Here is a 16713-nt window from a genome sequence, read left to right as displayed (position 1 = left end):
TATGATACGTGTAGTGAACTTCTAAATTATCCATTATTCTAATGCATTCTTTATACTTTGATAGTTTCATTTCCTTATTAATTTCGCTTTTTCATATGATTTTGATCGTACACTAATTTTATACATTAATTTTAGCGACATTTCAAAACGACTTCTGCAGTCCATACCATTTAATTTCATTGTCGATTCAAAAAAAGTAATTGTTTAATAAGCTTCATGAAATACATCATTTTTCCGATTCGTGCTCTGATTATTAAACTCAACTTTCTTTGTGTTCAGCATTTTAAATATCCATATCCTTCTTTAATATTTCGACAGTGAAATATAATGCACAAATACAGCTGGGAGGCACGTACGAATTGCTTGCTACGTGACGTTAAAACGCTAGTCATATAATCGATTGCAAATTAATTGGGGCCACGCTCGCTCGCGCTTCGCCCTGGTCTACGCGTGTTCGAACGAGTGACGCGTGCGGTCGTTCGTAACCACTGGCAAGCCTGCAGCGTATCGCTGCGAAATACAACAATTTCATCGATCATTGCTTAAATCCCCCAAAGAGTATTGAATACTATTCCGTGTCTGGCCCATCAAACTTTTACTACGCGTTGTGTGAACGTGAATGACACCTGAATTCACGACTGTGCTTCTCCATTTTACTAGCTTGGACCGTACAATGCTCGTTTATAGTAATTTAACAGGATAGCCCAAGATTTAGATAATACCGAGTCGTTTAAAATTTTAAAAATTTAGGGGCCAGGTATTCTTACAGTATAAGATTGGCATTCTAAAGATTTGAAAATGTTTGAAAATAAAATGAAGCAAAATAAGTCGTTTTAGATAGATTCCAAAATAGTACTTTAAGAAATAAGTAACTCCAAATCATCTATTTACCACGTATTGAATTATTTCGAATTTTCGAGGTAAATAAATAAGGAAGTTAGACTTTTCCTTGATATTACATTAAACATCTCCAATAGGAACGTATCGAAATATCAAGTACGGAAGAAATAACAAAAAAAAAGATTATGAGCGCGATCGCTAGTTTCACTGTAAGTAGAAAATACCAGTGTCTAGTCAGACACCCGGTGCTCGAATTCTTGGAGCGCGTGCTTGGCCCAATAGCTTATTTGCGCGTAAAGTGACAATTCCAACACTAAACCGGAACGTTTCTACCGATCTAATGAGAGCGTCCTTACGCGTGAAGCACATACTATAATGTATTACATAACGAAATTTATGTAATACAGCTTCTGTAGCAGCGCGCCTTCCATTGAATAAATTAGAAGCGAACAGATTGGTTGAACGATGTTCAAACTTCCCGGTGTCATAATTATTCGAAGCTGTCTCCTTTGTAACGGACTATTTAAGCCACTTAATTACTCTTCCATTTAGCTAAGCACTCTTTCGAAACGAGGCTTAATTAAAAGATGATTACACAACTTGATAATTACGAATTTATCGACGTTTTCCTTCTTTGCATACTGGTCGAATAGCAATTTTCTTTTAGACTATACAGAATTGTAACTGTCATGTTGGAAATGTCATATTACACGATCATTACTTCGATCATGTTTCAGTTCATAGGAGGTTGTAAGAAAAGAGAAAGCGTAATTGGCCGTATATTAAAGGAGAAGGTAGAACCTACAATCACTCGCGAGTAGAATGAACCTTGTAATTGATCGGACGTTTCTATGGAAGAAGATGATGGCTTGCTTGAATTATCGACCACCTCGTCCTGTTATTTGCAAACGTGTCGTTTAATCGCGAAACAGATCTCGCGTTTACACGTATCTCTTATGTATCGTCCCTATCTAATCGTTCCTTTGCTTTACATGCTGCCTTTTCCCTAACAATCTGTAAATTTTCTACCTACGTGTTTGCTGTCGTTGTTTATTCCGGTATTAAGATGAAAGATAGTAATAGAAAATATTTAATGTTGAAATCTCGAATAATATTTTAAAGAATATAAAAATTGTTCAAAGAATGTAAAAGTGCACACAATTTTTTTTATAAAAGTCATATATTTATAGAGAAATAGGATAAAATGTCGTAATATAAAAATACTACATTATTTATAGTTTCACTTCCTTATGTGGGAATCATAGGGCAATTGCAAGATCTCTTTCCTTCCTTTATCCTTCCTTCATCCTCTCATTGAATAAAATCTTAACTGTATTCTGTATATTTCTACTTTTATTAGATATATAATATACAGGGTGGTTGGTAATGTGTCATAATTATTCGAAGCTGTCTCCTTTGTAACGGACTATTTAAGCCACTTAATTACTCTTCCATTTAGCTAAGCACTCTTTCGAAACGAGGCTTAATTAAAAGATGATTACACAACTTGATAATTACGAATTTATCGACGTTTTCCTTCTTTGCATACTGGTCGAATAGCAATTTTCTTTTAGACTATACAGAATTGTAACTGTCATGTTGGAAATGTCATATTACACGATCATTACTTCGATCATGTTTCAGTTCATAGGAGGTTGTAAGAAAAGAGAAAGCGTAATTGGCCGTATATTAAAGGAGAAGGTAGAACCTACAATCACTCGCGAGTAGAATGAACCTTGTAATTGATCGGACGTTTCTATGGAAGAAGATGATGGCTTGCTTGAATTATCGACCACCTCGTCCTGTTATTTGCAAACGTGTCGTTTAATCGCGAAACAGATCTCGCGTTTACACGTATCTCTTATGTATCGTCCCTATCTAATCGTTCCTTTGCTTTACATGCTGCCTTTTCCCTAACAATCTGTAAATTTTCTACCTACGTGTTTGCTGTCGTTGTTTATTCCGGTATTAAGATGAAAGATAGTAATAGAAAATATTTAATGTTGAAATCTCGAATAATATTTTAAAGAATATAAAAATTGTTCAAAGAATGTAAAAGTGCACACAATTTTTTTTATAAAAGTCATATATTTATAGAGAAATAGGATAAAATGTCGTAATATAAAAATACTACATTATTTATAGTTTCACTTCCTTATGTGGGAATCATAGGGCAATTGCAAGATCTCTTTCCTTCCTTTATCCTTCCTTCATCCTCTCATTGAATAAAATCTTAACTGTATTCTGTATATTTCTACTTTTATTAGATATATAATATACAGGGTGGTTGGTAATTGGTGATACAAGCGAAAAGGGGGTGATTCTACGCGAAAAAAGAAGTCGAAAATATAGAATAAAAATTGTTCGTTTGAGGCTTTGTTTTCGAAAAAATCGACTTTGAATTTTCGCTCGGTACGCGTGCACTGTATCACGTCTCGTTATAACGGATCTCACTGTAGATCGTTGTCTCGATGGAAAAATTAAATAAAAAAAAATTTTTTTTTTAATTTTCGCGTAGAATCACCCCCTTTTTGCTTGTGCCACCAGTTACCAACCACCCTGTATAACATATAAAAATCTAAGTTTCGTTTTCATTGAGCAACTTTCAAACTACATTACTTTTCCCAATGATATACTAAAGTTACCGAAAACTCAACGATGATAGACTTATCGCATCTCTCCAGCTAATCTTCATTTATAACGAGCGAAACAATAAATTCACGAATTGTACTGACCAAGAGCCATTAAGAATTCTCCTGACACCAAATATCTGTTGCGAAACACAGTGGAAAAAGCGAGCGCAGAAGGTGCATGTGCCATTTATCGCGGCACGATATCGCTAATACACGAAACAGAGACGTTTCAGCGTTCTGCAGTGCGTCTATCAGCAGTAGAAGTATAGAAAAACTTTGCGGAACGTGGAAATGGCACGACGTTACCGGTGTCGTCAAGATAAAACGCAGCTGGCGTTCCACAAAAGAGCGAACAATTCACCAACCATCTAATATATATATCCTTTTTTACATTTTCCACAGATCGTATAATATACCAGCCAACTGAACCAATTTACGTTCTCTTTAATTTTCTTCGTACGACAAAAAATGTATAAAAGAAAAATCATAACTACCGTGATAGGTCATATTTTCGATCTTTTATAGAAGAGGCATTTAAAAATTCGATACTGAGTTTTTTATTCCAGATTGAACATATATTCTGGAATATTCCAAAAGAGTTGGTTGTTACCGTAATAGCCCAATTTTCTGTAGATCGAAACATTTTCTCCATGATTTCAACATTGAAAAATATCGAAAGTCGATTTTCCACTAAAAAGATTCTGTTGCTCCCCATCGAAAACATTGAAACTCGATTTTCCACGGGGAAACAACATTTCTGAATAATCCCGCAAAACACAAACTCGGACCATTGAATGATGAATTAAAGCGGAATGAATCTGCTGACACGCTCGCGCGTAAGAATGTGGAAAGTTTCCAGAAAGTTGACCGAATAGCCGTGTTTTACGCGTCCGCCGGTTTCCTTTTTCCCGCGGAGAGCTGAATCATCGAGTAGAACGCGGTGGACGACGATGCCTCGAGGCAGTTTTTGCAATTAGCGACGTTCAGCGTGTTCCTATCCTCGTTTCCGACCAACGGCCCGTTCCCGATCGGTTTCCAGGCCGATTCTCCCTCTGCTCCGGCAACAGGCACACGGTTGAAAACACTCGTAGCGGCCGTGTTCTCGAACCGAACATTATTACCAGATGGTTCTCGCGCTCGGTGTTTCCACCTTGTTACTACGCAGCTACGTGAAAACATCGCACCGAGAGGAACTTGCATAGCCGAGCGATTTTTTCCATCCGTTGCAGCTGACACGACCGGTAAATTAAGCAGTCGCTTACGAAACAATCCAACGAACAAGGAGCTGGCCCGTGTTTCGATGCAGCTGCTAGGTGTACAGCGTAGGTATAGTCCTCTCGCCCTCTCGTTCTCTGTTCAGTCAGATTACTCTGGAATTTAGGTTCGAGATTGCACGAGACGGTTATTAACTCTATTCCGCTTTGTGCAGTTTTACCGAGCGTTACTTTAATCGTGCGACGATGGAAAACGCGCTGATAGGCAGGTTTTGTTGGTTCGTTTGAAAATTGGTAATTTTCACGGAGAAAGATATCTGGGTTGCAAGAGTTCTGGCTAGCTATTGAGTTTGATGAAAATTTGATATATGAAGATTACAGGTATATCAAGTTGATTGTCTAATTTTGATGTTAATTGACAACTAGAAGGCAGTATTTCAACTCTTTAGCGGTTAGCGTCATATGTATTCGACGTCCGCGAATTCATCTTCTTACTTGTGGTTTATAATGCTCATATAGAGTTATTATAAGAGTGATTATTTATGGTATCACTGTACTTGATTCTATCGGTATGCTTCTCAACTTCCGCGTACTAGACAGATACTTAAGTAGCTTTTAGAACGAAAGAATTGTATTTTGTTGAACAATCAAATTGTCGAACACCCCAACGCGGTAATTAGCTGGTAATAATATTACATACAAGAAGGAAGTGAGCGAGATTCGCAATTACATATCCGTATTTATTTCTAATTTCGATAAATGGTTTAGGTTTACCATTTGTAAGCGTAAAAATATGTTGAGGCAATATTGACGTGTAATATCGTCGAGAGGATTAATATGATCGAGAGTGAGGAACCTTTAAAAGCAGTTGATAAAGCTACGAAGTTTTAGAGCAAACCAATGATACAATTGTAATAATCAATATTTTTCAAATGTTCAAGAAATGAAGAAGATATATAAAATTATGCGATCTTATTGTTATACTTAAAAGAAGATATTGCGAGAAATATACGCATACAAACAAAAACGTATGTAAATGTATGTATGAACAAAAATCCATCTTTTCTTATTATGAAAGATAATAATCGTTAATCGCTCGTTAAATATGCTACCATTCAGAGTTATCTTTTTATCGTTGAACTCGCTAATTATCGAAGGCGAAAAATTTACATCTCCGGCCAGAATCGCCACTAAGCAAATAGAAAAGTAGGAAAATCGAAAGTTCTACGCCTATTCAAAGCTCAACTGTCAAACTTATCCGCTCGGCTCGAAACAAAGGCCACAGAATTGACTTTAGCTCGTAAAATTCTGTCCAAGTTAATAACAAAGGGACGAAAATCGAATCACTAAAAATTGCACGCGGATTCAAAGCCGATTGGCAGGGTGGCAAAGTTATCGTTCAGCCGGCTATTTGCTGCAACGTTATTCGAGAAGAAATTGCCTTCGGATTGAATCTAGATCGATGTTCATTCAACCCGTAATCGGGTTGTCGACGCATTATTTCGCCGGACGAGAAACGTGCACGAAAGACTGTCAAATCGGCAACGCGATCAACCGTCTCTCCTCGTTCGCCGTCCGAAATTTCAGCATGGAGGGTGCGTCAAGCCGCACCATCCATTTCACCAACGTCGAGGAATGACATATTCTCAGGTTCCCATTGGGGGCCGGGGTCACACGAGACGACACACGCGACACATGTCACGTGCACGTACGCGCGTCAACTGAGGCGTCAACTACCGGATAAAACCATTTGTCAAATCTCCTTCCACGGAGAATCGGCCCTGGGTATTCCACGATCGGCCTCACGATTTCCAAGAATTTCTTCGTAAAACCTGCGAAGTTATCTGTCGACGGCCAAGGGAAAACATTCTCCATGGATCTGTACGCTTTGTACATACGTTTGTCAAGCGTTCGAACCTGCCGGTATCGGTTCCTTCTACGATCGACTCACGATGGTTTATGTATTTTGAAAGGGAAATTTTATCAGAGATTATCAGCGAAAGTTTTATTAACAGCGAGAATTAAGAAATATCTGATCGTAGTTAGTCTTTTAGCTGGATACAATTTCACGAATCCTGTGTTGAAAAATTCGTTCGTCTGTATTGATGATGAATTGCTTCGGATAGGTTTGCAGACTTATAGCGTGTCGTATGAAACGTAAGAAGTCTGACTGGGATAAATCGATATAATATAAGTAATTGATATGCTTCAAATAAATAAATACTTTTATTTATTTACTTCACTGTATAGGCAGATATTTCTTAGAAATCAAACAAATAGAAATCCACGAACACGATGCAAGAATTTAAGGTACAAATAGAAGAGAATATTGAGGAAGAGAATTAAACAAATACGAACCTATCTACATTATTTACAACGTGTAACTAACCGAACAACGAAGATTCCATCACTGCCTCGTATATCATATTTCTAAAAAAAGCTACGTCTTATCGCGATCGACAACAACCTCTTCTTAAAGGATTGCTTCAGATCAGGTAGATCAGCGAACCCGTAATTACAGGAGAACAGAAGAATTAGGATCCCAAGGTTGCTCTGGAAATACATGGAAAAGGTAGAAGCAAACAACAAAAAGCATTTGTCTTCGGTAAAAAGAGAAGACAGGCGAATTTAAGGTTCGTCCGCGAAAGAAAACGACGTCATCTTGGTTGGTCCGTTGCAAACGACGAACGAACGAACGAACGTAGAGTACTGTTCGCGATAAGAGTAGCCAGGAAATTTGCCACCGTGCTATCTCTTCGCTACTTTCCCCGGCCAAGTCGTTCCTTCGACGATGAAAAGAACCGCGCCTCGAGGAAGGACGAGCAGAAAAAGATGCAAATTTTCCGGGTAACTGCGTCGACGAGAATAACGGGCAAACGAGCGGAGCTCGGTTTCATTTCGTGTTTTAGTCTCGCGAAATCATCGCTCCTCGCCGACCAAGAAACACGACGACGTTTGCCAACGATGCATCGTAACTTTCCACTCCGATCATTTTTACGATTCTACATCGTCTGTCTTGATGTTTGTTTAAGAACCAGGTTTATGGGTCTATTAAGCGCTTGGAGAATTTGGTTCTAAGGATAACTGTCGCTACAGTAGGATACGACCTGTAAAGTGCGCTTGGAAATTTTTTAATTCTTTTACTACTTACTTAAGTACTTAATTACTTATTTAATTAAATAGCTCCGCAACTAGAAATATTTTATTTGCAAAGACTAATTCCGTTACTTTCTGATTATATTTCTTCCAACTCGTGAACGCATTTTTAGAAAAGAACAAAGAACGGAGACGCAGAAAAACGGTAAGTCGCAAGTAGATTGCGTCCTAGATACGAAATTTGGTCCAATAATCAAAAGAGTAAAAGAGTAAATTACCGCGTTAAAAGATAGGTAAACAGCTGCTGATCATTATGTTCAGAGAAATACCTGTGGAAAATACACGAATTTCGTATTACGGAGAATCATGCCACGAGCGTGTTCACGTGCATTATCACGAACCTAGTCGTGAAACCTCGTGCGGTCGATTAAAGGATTTAGCGGCGATTCGAAATCAGCCGCCGTTTCTAATGGTACAAATCGCGTTTGTAATAGAACAATAGTGATTACGTCTACTTTTCAGCGCGAAGGTTTTAGAATGTAAAACCATTAAATGCTCCAACGACGCGACGATGGACAGATCGCGCGAAATTCGTGTTCGATCGTCGAGCAACAATTGACGACAGATTTGCCCTGGCAAACGTTTTCCGAGTATCTACAGCTTCCGATATTGGATAATAGTTGAGTTACACGTGTTTTTAATTAATTCGTAATCGAGCGTAAGTGACTCGAAACGATCATTTCGAGCGTTTAAAGATGAACGATAATTTTAATTAACTATATCGAAACGTAATCTGAAAAGTACCTAAACAATTTTCCAATCGATTTTCGAACATCTATTTATTTCTCCTCTTTACGTGATCTTTCCTACTCTCTATTGTCTCTCCATTGACCTGTTTTAGCAACAGCAGATTGTCTGTTTGCTATAAGCGGGTGAGTCGAAGCAGAGTCTATGCGACTGTATTTTGTTGTACGTTTAACTATTTTCTTCCACGAGTATACCACTTTTGTTAACCAATAGAGCGACACGATATTTAAGAAAGAAAGAAAAATCGCTATCTTCTCAATCGTCGACTCCTGATTCCTAACTAATTTTCGACCGACTAATTCTTTACTAATTCATTCTAATCGTTTCAGTTTGTAGACAAACATTTTTTCTTTCTTTATTTTTCTATCTCTGTCACTTGATACAATTATATCGATACTTGTAACAATAATTATATTGATACAAATAATATATATTACTTTGGACTAGTATATGTAAATTTTTGTGACTGATAAATTCTTAAAGTCTTAAAACCTTCATCTTTGACAGTTTATATAACGCACGAAACCAGGTATTTTAGGTACAAAAATACCAGAAACTGTAACTCTTTGATCGTTCTGCTTAAATATTTCTCATAGTAAAAATGAGTAAACTGCTGCTACAAATTTCGCAACAGAGGTGCCAATTTTCCTGAGAAAAATCAATCTTCCCGTACTTTGCGACGACGAACACTCTCTCACGAGGTTCGCAAGAACTTCCTTCGATTTTCCATCACGATCAAAGTTCCATCAAGAGACACCCGTCCCGCTGGAACTTAACTCTCGCAAACAACGCAAAAACCTATCTGCTAGAATAAAGAAACCGGGTAACAATGAACGAAGAACCTATCCACCAAGGACCAAGGAATCTTTAGAGGACAGGAAAAATGGAGTGGAGTCGGATACCCTTATTTTCCATGGCTATATCAGGTTTTTAGGATGAAACAGGACCACCAGCAGGTGGATTCGAAAATAACGCCAGGCTCCGTGTCACGAGCAACGAAAGAAGCGAGCTTACACGTTGACGTGACGAAAGTAAATGGCTTCAGCTAACAATAAGCTGTCAACGACTCGTTGCCAGAAATGAGGGTCGACAGGGTTCGGTTTAGACACCTGGCCAGCATTCTTTCACGACAGTTTTGGATAAATAGGGCGTTTGACGTTTTAGCAGAATGTTATTAATATTTATGCAAATGCGGTCATTTATGGAAATTCATATTTGGACAAATATAACTGGAAAATTGGAACTCGAATAAAAAATTCTTAGCATCTATTAAACATTCTGTTCTATGTTTCAGTAGCTGTAAATTTCTCATGAATGCAGAAAAATCCACGGTCTGATTATTAGGAATAAATCGAACCGTTGAATAACAACATGAATCGAGCTGGTGTTTCCATTTTTACAGTAGCCAACCGATTCCTCCGAGTCAAAATTTGATTTAGTAGAAATATATAAGGAGAAAAATGGTGCTTCGGTAAAGATAGAAATTAACAAAATTTCCCATATCAAAGTCTGCGTTGCAGGAACTGATAGGATGAAAAATCTACAGTCTACGAATCGATGATTTCGTAAATTATTGTACGATAGAATAATCCCTTAAATAGCGAAAGATTAGCGTGTGTGTCACGTTTAGAAAGAATTTGAGAGCCGATTTACGATTGAATTGGCTTGTCAGAGGAACGGAAAGAAGCGATTCTCTATGTCGCGATGTCGTTTGAAAATAGAATTTCACTGGATACCCGGTGATTGGATATAATGCGAGGATTTACCTCGTAATAAAACGATCGTTCACCTCGACAATCAGTGGGAATGGTTTCGAAATAACGCGATCAGATACTCGCCAAAAGACAGAGAAATAACGTGGAATACACGAGCGAAGCAAGTTCAAATATTAGTGTTATAAATAAATCGTACAGATCGATGGGGCGGTCTCTCTTTCTCTCACTCCCTTCGTGATCAGTTATTAATGCGTTTAATACAGCATTTCGATATGTCGTGAAGCTGAAATTCTACGTTATATTCAAAAATACGGGTGTCCCGTTTCAGATTTTCAACCTATCAATTGTTGACTTTAAAGTTGCATTACGGATTTTCCCGTTGTTATTGTTACGCAGGGAATAAAATCTCAAAGCACTCGTGAAGAATGTCAAAATATATAAATCTGTAGTCATAAATCGTTAAAACGCATAATCCTTAAAACATGAAAATCTTTAAGAATTATCGTTTCATTTAGGAACTCGTACATAGTACAAGGAATATATATTCGCCTGTATCATGAAAATCTCATGAATTATGTGCACTAAAACCAAATTAGTTTTCTCGTTTATGATATTCGTGTTACTATTTTTTCTATAATTTCACGCAGAATGTGAGCGATTCCGCAAGCCAGATTTGTAAATCTCGCAATTTATTGGTCATTTAGTCTCGATCAGGCTTGTAAATTATATACGCAAATAACGAAAAAGGTAGAACCTAAATATACGTTTGTTTCGTTCTCTAATTATTCCGCAACAGAATTAAAGGATAATTAATCATTGACTGAAAAATTGTCGATCTCTGAGCTGTTGTTACTTTGGAGAAGTAAAGGGATAAAAAGATCATCTTTAGTTTCCAGTCTCGTCTCTGAACGTGAAAGAATGTTCGAGGAAATTCAATTCAAGGATGAGAAAGTAGACTTCCTTTAAAACGAGCTTACACAAATCATTGTACGATCTTTTTTCACGAACTTACGATTCAAAGATCGACGATTTTGCAGCGAAAAAAGTTACAACTTTGCATCGTACAAATTTTAGATAATGTTCCCCTTTGGGTGTTTCACATATTTTTGCACATCACGTGCAACTCTACACATTTAAATTTCGCATAAATGCATATAAATCCACGATCTGGCAAATTACACCATAAAAGTCAGCGGAAACGAGCTGTAAAGTAGACGAAGATGTCTATTAAGAGCTCAAGAAACAATCTCTTTTCGTAAAATACGCACGTCGTGCATTAATAGCTTTTCACCAAGGGCTTTTAACGGCCGAAGGAGCTCATAAAATCGGGAATTAAAAGGCGGCAGAGGGCAAGAAGGTCAAGTATTTAAATGGATTCGATTTGGAATCAAGCCAGCACTCAGCTGGCGCGCCCGTGCCAACCGACCAAGAGGATAGACGCTCGTAAAGGATGCAACTCGGTTCGTTGAACGAATTAATAGCAATCTCGAAGGAATCGACCGGCTATTAGACTGCTCGAATACGATTTCCTTGATTGATCGCGAGATCCTGCTAGACCATGACGTTTCTCTGATCCTCCAACAGCTTTTGAACCTTCCCCAGTCAGCTGAATGGACATCGTTCAATCGATCCTCGCGATTTATTATTATCGCCATCGATGGCTGACAAGTATTCTATCTTACCGACTATAAAGGAAATTATTTCTCGTTTTATACGTTGACCCATAAGAATTGAACGTTATCGAAGAAGGATAATTTGAAGGAAGAGAAATGGATTCAATGGACAACAATTCTTAACAAAACGATTCTTGTCATCATATTTATGGGAAACAACATTTCTAACGTGAATAGATGCATTGGGTATGGGACACGGAACGACACTTAATATCCTGGAGATGAGAATCCGTGGAAAAGTAATTAAGGGTATGAATTTTACGAAAAAGATAAAACTGGGTGGTATTTATCTCTATTCGTATTTTCGTAAATGCAACTAAAGCAATGGAACCCAAGCAGAAATTTGTTTTAGTTATTAGATATTACAATAGGTACTGAACTCTGTATATTCCCTATACTTTTGCATGTTATGCACGCCTTTGCGCTTTTACATTTCCTCCAAATTCATAAAAATCCGCAACCTAATAACAAGCACTATGTTTCGAATACTTTCTACAGTTTCCACGCGTCACGTGCGTTCTCTGCATTCTTGTCTCCTCAAGTTTCCCATATAAAAATCCCGCGTATAAAAATCCACAGGCTGCTTATGAAACATCCACAAAATAAAGCAGCATTCGTGACCCTTCCGCGCAACTTCTGCTGCCGATAGGATCGGTTTCCGGCAACCGGTTAATTTCCTCCAGAGGCTCTCGCTTAAATTACTTTTCCGGGGCGAATTTCGATCGCGAGAAATTAACTAACTGTTCGCCAACTAATTTCATCGGCAAACATCAGTTTCGAGCGTTGCAAGGGGACGTTGTACGGGCAGACGAGGCATTGTGTATAACCGTATGCAAGGGTGTCGGCTCTATTCATCGCGTTATACTACTCGCTGGCGTAGGAAGCGTCGCGCCATTGTAACGTATCCAGCGCACGGAACACCGGAGAGAAAACATCGGTCCAATTTTCTGAAAATCTCCGCCGACAATATATATCCGTTTCGCCTCGGTGAGAGGCGAGTTAATGAGGCCGGAAATAAGAGACGGCAAATTACGGAGAGAGAGGGGGCGTCGTCGTTGTGGTTATTGGCACGTATCGATTGTGCGGCCGATACGTCCGAGGTCGCTTCCTTTTCCCTGGTTTTGTTGCACGGTTCACGGGGTTCCCACGCTCTGTGGGTAACGAGCTCGATGGGAAGATAAAAAGTAGACGTAGCTCTAACCCTTTCACAACGAACGCCCGTAATCCCCGTGTAACGAGATACCAACAGGGGACTTTCGTCAATCCCTCTTTTTTTTTTGCCTTTTATTTTTCTGTCACTGAGAATTTGAGAATTTTGTGTTGTGGCTGTATGGTTTGATTTTAATCGTCCAGTGTCGTCGTTTGTGTTTTACGTGAACTTTCTAATATTATATAATGAGATATAATTTCTTTGAGAGGCAGCACAGGGATAAAGTAGAAATACAAAAGTGCAGTTGATAGGTTTAATCTTTGCTTGTGAAGGGATTTAAACGTGCTACAATAAGCAAACACGCCCAAAGTAATCTACTTCTTAAATATCTAAAAGATGAAATGACAATATTTCTATTTCTGACAGATTCTACCTCTTCCATTAAGTAGATTTACGAAAATCCTCAATCTGATCATTGGTATTATTCACAGCTTCGCAAAAGTCTTATGAACGGAAAGTTTAAAGGATCACCCAAAAATTTGTCGTGATAATAAACTGTTAAATAACGAATACGAGGCTACTTCGTTGAAAGTTAGAGCGTCGCGCCGTCGCGTCGTCGCGAGCGTCGTCGTCGGTTCAGGGCAGGGTTGTTCCATCGGTGAAATTTACGAGATACTCCCGGATACCCCGTAGGTTTGCAACGACAGAGAGTTGAAGTGTCCTAGTAGTCCTCGTGGAAAGATTATCCCTGTGCCGTACGACGTTCCTTTGTTATGCATGGAACGAGGCCGCTCGGTGGACGACGCTAAAACGGCCCTATTTCTTGGCAATCGCCTCCCCTTCCTGTATTTCATCCGTAAGGTTGCCTTCTTCCTACTTCCAAGAGATCTTTTCCCTTCGTCCTATATTCTCGAGTCACTATTTCCGCATTCCTCCAGTTTTCCACTAGAAGAAAGAGAGAGAGAGAGAGAGCTGCAGCGATAAGAGACGCATACGTTTCAGTGGAGAGAGAGAGAGTGATGAATACGCGGCTGCTCCTTTAAAACTTGCTTTCTCGTTCGAATAAGTTTGAATTCTTCACCGCGGTGCTCTTTTTGGAAGCAGGTTAATAGCAGTCATGAACTGCCAGATTTACTTCGTTCTGGGTTAAATCGCCGTAATTGCTCGAACAATGTTTCATCCATTCTGTTTTTCCTATCCTCGGGTCGAGGAACCTTCCAAACAGATAATTTTATTTCCGATGACATGGCCCTGTCAGCTTCTGACTTGTCGATTCTTTCTCCGGCGAAACCTCAATTTTCCGTGTGCATCCCACGTTGAGATTTATCGTAGATAGGTAGACGGCCGTATTCGATATCGTTTCGAATTTTAATAGGACAACTTGGAAACTTTAATGTCGAAAGTCAATGTACTAGAAGCAGAACTATAACAGAAGCATCGATGACTCAAGTGTACAACTTATACCAAAGAAATCGAGATTAAAGATACACGTGGAAATATGGAATGCAAGGGGTGAAACCTATTATAGAGATACATTATAGGCAACATCACGCTTTGAATATTTTATACATTCTGCATACGATATATAATATATAGATATAATAATGTATATACACAGTCTAGTTATAAATCTATAAAGCTTCCATAAAATATTATGAAGTGTACATTGTAAGACTAAACAAATACCTTTCGACACTATAACACAATTCTCTGCTATAATTCACGATATGAGCCAATAATTTACGACGCAACAATACCTCCGTAAACACAATGAAAATACATAATAACAATAAACGGAGGACTATTTATCATCATAAATAAACCTCTCTCTTTTTCGCCCTCGATCAATTAACCACGTCGCGGATCGATTAATCTTGGACGAGCGACAAGCGAGAAGCTGAAACTCCTCGGTGAAAATTAAAAAGTCAACAGGCTGAATCATTCAGGGTGCGGCCGATGGCCTAGCGAGCGTATCAAACTTTAACGGCGCGCAGATAAAATGAGAAATCGGATTTCGAACGTTGACGGAGGATCGTTTTCAGAGTGTGTAGCGTGCGATTCGATGGTGGCCAAGTGTTTCCGCGCGTCTCTCGCGCGATCGGAAACACGTTCGCCGGATTTATTGCCGGAAAGTCGTGTCAAATGGATTTTCTACTAGTCGTGGCCTTGAAGCCCCGACGGCAATCCTATGAGACCACGAAACGACGAACGAAAGGATGCCAATAGAACGAACTTTGTATCGGCAACATTCAAAAACCGTTGAATGGTTCTCACACAAGGAAAAGCTACGTCGCAACTAACTATCGACAAATCGACAACTCTCGATTGAAATATCTCACCAATGTGTACACTCAAACGATTGATACGTGACTAGGCTGCGGATATTTCTGTATGCAAATTCATATTTTTGTAAATGTAATTAGAAAGATGGAATCTAAGTAAAAGAAGTTTTTTCTACTAAAGAATATAATAAATAAGTAAATAAATAATATAATATAATGCAAAACTCTGACTTTATTTGTATATCTTTGCATATTATGTACATTCTGTGGATCTTCACATTTTCCGTAGTCTATAGACGACGTCATTATTTTCACGTGAATACAAAAATTTGATAGTACAAAGATGATACGTACAGAACCTGATAAGAAAGCGCTTCTACTTGCTGCAAGTACCAAAGAAGCTTTCGCGGAGACACACATATTTTAATATTATATTCATGATAAAGAGAAAAATGAAACATAAAAGAATCTCTATTTTTCCGAACGAATAGAACGTTAAATAAAATGGTCAGAATGACAGGATTCAACAGGCCAGATGATCGAAGATGAATTTCAGCTAGGAACTTTCGTAATATATCCAGAATCGGCCGAATGCAGCAGGTGTCTTCATTTTCCAGTAATTTTGCATTGCAAATATTCATACCACTGGCGTGTGGATGGCCTAAGAGAAATTTCAAAATCACGGAATGTAATTTTGCCATCGTCAACTGATCTACCACGAGCGAACACCTGGTGAAAAGGGGTGAAAAGGGGGATGAACGAACAGATTTCCTTCACGACAGGGACACTACGGCCACACAGTGTTGGAACAGCGGCACGATAAAACCGGAACGAGTTTTGTATTGGAAATCGCGTAAATTCCCTCGTAAAATTGCGGAACGCCGGTCGTGCAAGCAGGGCGAAGCAGAAGTAACGACGAATCCCAGGGATAGAAACGATAGGTAAAAGAGTACGGGGACAGTTTTTACAAGAACAAACGTCGACACGCTATAAATTCCAAGTCGTATCTGGCTATCGACTATCCATGGGGTAACCTTAGCCCTGCTTCCACGACGATATCCTTTTCTCCTGTGGTTTGTTTTTTGTGTAAAGGAATATGAATGTCGTCGTTCTGTTAGATCGACGAATTCGACGAGGAATTGGAGATTGACCTTTTAAACATTGAATTAAAGCATATGCTTAACCAGAAGGCTCTTTTCCGATTCGCAAGGGATTTTAATTTTTACTTTCCTCCCTATTTAAAGAATAATACTGATGTGGCAATTTTGAGAAATAATAATGTGCAAACTAAAAGACTTTCTTT

At 38.6% G+C, this 16713-nt stretch overlaps 1 protein-coding gene across 2 annotated transcripts in view; it reads right to left on the bottom strand.

Annotated features, from left to right (window-relative positions):
• LOC100747466 (serine-rich adhesin for platelets-like) overlaps positions 1-16713 on the bottom strand; it is a 119598-nt gene that overhangs the window by 3425 nt on the left and 99460 nt on the right. The window lies entirely within an intron of this gene.

Source organism: Bombus impatiens, unplaced genomic scaffold (assembly GCF_000188095.3).
Source record: "Bombus impatiens unplaced genomic scaffold, BIMP_2.2 scf_1200, whole genome shotgun sequence".
In the NCBI taxonomy this organism is placed as follows: Eukaryota; Metazoa; Arthropoda; class Insecta; order Hymenoptera; family Apidae; genus Bombus; species Bombus impatiens.
The sequence above is the reverse complement of the archived record's forward strand: the minus strand, read 5'-3'. Positions and strand labels throughout refer to the sequence as shown.